Raw genomic sequence first — 3,912 nt, forward strand, 5'->3', positions numbered from 1 at the left:
TATTACTATATTAGTATGCCACAACTTCTCACATCTTAGCATACGGGTTCGAAGCTTGATATGTACCCTAATTTCATATCCAAGTATCTTATTACTGATATAAGGCACCCAATTTAACCGACATGACCTAAATCGAATGCCTTTTTCAATTCTTCAACAACTACCTCCGTTTTATATTATTTGCTACGATTAGACATTTTTCTTCTTTACTTTATGCCAAATCGTTGCAATTAATATGAAATGGATGTAGAAGATTATTAAATGAAATACATACCTACTGTATTATTTGTAAATATCATAATTGATCATAATACATATACAAGCTCACATCAATCATTTGAATAATAATAAGCCAATGTCCCAATAATGGCAAGATTACTAATAGGCCATGGCCCAATATTCACAGAAGTGGCCAATGGCCCAACAATTATACGAGTAATAATAAGCCAATGACCCAATAATCATAATTTCATAACCCACGTACAACTAAATAAATCATTGATTTAATCATTTAATCCGTACTATTGAAAAAACTTTCAACGTTTTTTATTTTTTAACATTAACACATTTTCTGAATCTATCTATATAGAATTTCACTTCTAAGTTAATGCAATACATACTTTTTTCGAAATAAACTGATAATTTTCAGTTCATCATACACTTAAAAGTGAAGAATGGTTCTTCAAATAATCAAACAAATTACAAATATTTGCACCTCAAACAAACTTGAACTAAATCACTACAAATAAATCCAATAATTAGCCAAAAAAATAAAATTCTTGGCCAAACATGCACCCAACACATTACACCACCCTCCAACAGTCCAACCCAAATGTTTTAACAATTACAACCTAACCAAGATTAAAGCTTAACAGGATACTTATCCAACGAATCAATCCATGGGTTCGTCCTACACTTCCCAACCTCAACCTCCCTCAATGACTTCCAAACCGCGCTATTACACTTAAAACCCGAACCGAACGCGATTTGCCAAACTCGGTCCCCGCCCTTGACACGACCCTTAGCCTCCGTGTAGGCTAGCTCATACCAAAGAGAACTACTCGAAGTATTCCCGAAGCGGTGAAGTGTCATTCTAGAAGGTTCCATATGCCAGTTTGTAAGCTGAAGATTCTTCTCAATCTCATCCAACACTGCCCTTCCACCAGCATGAATACAAAAATGTTCAAACGCCTTCTTAAAATCAGGTATATAAGGTTTGACTTTGACTTGCTTCAATACTTTCCTCCTAATCAAGGTTGCCAAAAACATAAGTTGTTCGGACCATGGTAACACAAGTGGTCCCAAGGTAGTTATGTTGGTTTTTAGCGCGTCACCCGCAACCGCCATCAACTCGCGTGCTAGTGAGACTCCAACTAGCCCTTTTTCGTCCTCACGTTGGTACACACAGTTGTAACTGTTGTCGTCCGAACCCTTGTGGGTTCGGACCGTGTGGACCAACTCGTACTTGGCTCGACTACGATCTTTAGCCTTGTTAGATAACAAAACAGCCGCACCACCCATGCGGAAAATACAATTGCACAAAAGCATGGATCGGTCGTTACCAAAATACCAATTTTGTGTAATATTTTCCGTGCTAAAAACCAAAGCATAAGAATTGGGGCGGGCTTTGAGTAAGTGTTTGGCTAGGTCAATGGATATTAGGCCCGCACTACAGCCCATTCCACCTAAATTATAGGTCTTAATTGATGGCTTTAATTTGTAGTGGTTTACTATCATAGATGAAAGTGATGGTGTTGGGTTGAATAAACTACAGTTTACTATCAAAATATCAATTTCCTCCGGTCTAACCCCGGTTTTCTCCAATAGGGCATCAACCGTGTTAAACATGACTGACTCGGCCTCGGCTCGAGCCTCGGCCATAGACAAATTAGGGGGCTGCGACGTAATTCCTCTAGCGAAATACGTCTCGTCCCCTAATCCGGACCGGGTTGCGATCCTCTCTTGAAAATGAACCATCTCTTCGTTGAAAGCACCCGAATCAACAGTCATCTTAAGGAAAGACTCAACTGACAATTTTCTCTCGTCTTCCGGTTTATAACACGCGAAATCAACGAGGTAAATGTGTTTGTTTCTCTTGGCCCAGTACACTCCCAACACAACAAGCAGCACTACTAATCCTGTCAAACCAGTAGCCGTGTCGAGGAAAACAGCCCGGTTGGTCCAAAGATCAGAAACCCGGTCCATTCTTAGACCGGTAAGCTGAACCAAAGTAGACAGTAAAAGAGGTAAAGCCAAAAGGAACACCAAAAAAGAAGTGGGTGATTTGAAGGAGTATCCCAACCCTAACTTCACGTACTTAAGCTTCACTGACTGAAGAAAATCCGGTAATTTTCGACGGATTTTTATGACGATAGACGCCTCGTCTTTGAACGCCATTTCCGCCATTAATCTCTCCTTATCCATCTCAATGCTCGCCATTTTTTTTTTTTTTTTTTTTTTTGCTAATAAATAAAGAATAACACTCTCTAGCTAGCTTAGCTTAGCTTATTAGGAGGTGATTATATGTATATTTTTTGTATAACCTAAGGTATTTTTTAAAAAATGATGGTAGAATGGTTTCTAATAGAGTCTATATTAATAAAGATAATATAGAGAAAAGGGTGTGAATAAAAGTCTAAGAGAAGATGAGCTAAAATTGGAGTTTTGATCAAAATCCCATCAAATGGGAGTTTAAACTTTTACGTCTAGGTGTGGTTGTTAGAATGAAACATGTGAGGAAGAAGCTAAAATGAGACTTTTTTTGTAATTGGAGAATGAAAAAATGATAAGGAAAAAAAAAATAATGAATTGTTTGTTTTGGAGAAGAGTGTGTTTGGTTAGGGTATATATAGAGTGCATTAACAAAGAAATATATGAGCTGCAAGAAAGCTGGATAATTTGAGGGAATTAAATGTGAGTAGTTCATGGAATTGGATAGATAGCTCAACCACCCAAACTAGGAAAAAGGCCGCATTTGAATATTAGAGGGGGCATATTACAAAACCTTTTTTTTTTTTTTTTTTTTTGTAGGAGCTTACTCATTAAAATAGGTAAGCTACTAAGGTTTATTGACGTACAATATTTTTGTTGTAAATATAATTAAATATCTTATCTTATATTTTTTGTTGTAATTAGAATGTTATTTATTCGGTTTTTCACCATAACCCTTTAAAATTTTATCCTAGATAAGTTTAGTCAATCTTTTCCTTAAATAAAAATAGAAAAAAGAAAGAATGATCTTATGAATTATGTCTACGTACCTACATATACATCAAAGAAAAACAAAATATATAAGTTTTATTTGCGTATATTTTGATTTGTTCATTAGCACAAGTACATTCTGGTGAAATATACTTCATTCAAAAAGTATAAAAATTTGTTTACGCGCTTTTGAGAAAAAAGAAATGTAAGGAAAAAAGGAAGCAATTGACTAAGAAGTAGGAACATGGGTAGTGGACTAGTGGGGTAAAAAAAGTAGATTACGTTCAAGTAAGCCTTGAAGTAGGAACAATGATTTTCGATGAGTTTCCTTAGGTTTCTAACTTTCTAATGTGGGTGTTTTTTGTTCAAAAGAAGGAGCAATTTTTAATATGGACCCACGTGGCTTAGCTTCTTGTTGATTTATATTAAATTAGTTACTATATTTAAAATAATGCTTAGAATTAGTGTTACTACGAATAGAATTTAAATAATACTATAGTATAAAAAGAAGGGTACTCCATATTTTAATTTAATCAGTGGGACTCAAAGAATAGGAAGGTTGGTGGGTGGATTATAGGTGACTTAGATTTAATGGTGGAAGAAGAGCATTGAATGGTGGAATTGGGAAGATTTATGGGGTTTACTTTATTTTGGGACGGCAAATAGGATCCTTTTTGTCTTAAACTCAAATTCCTCGTAATATGCCAAGTA

The 3,912-nt window shown here is 35.6% G+C and overlaps 1 pseudogene; it reads right to left on the minus strand.

The window, feature by feature from the left end:
• Nucleotides 1-491: 491 nt before the first annotated feature.
• Nucleotides 492-2,833, minus strand: LOC145639692 (3-ketoacyl-CoA synthase 1 pseudogene; annotated as a pseudogene).
• Nucleotides 2,834-3,912: the final 1,079 nt, after the last annotated feature.

Source organism: Chenopodium album, chromosome 7, assembly GCF_948465745.1.
Source record: "Chenopodium album chromosome 7, dcCheAlbu1.1, whole genome shotgun sequence".
NCBI classification, from domain to species: domain Eukaryota; kingdom Viridiplantae; phylum Streptophyta; class Magnoliopsida; order Caryophyllales; family Amaranthaceae; genus Chenopodium; species Chenopodium album.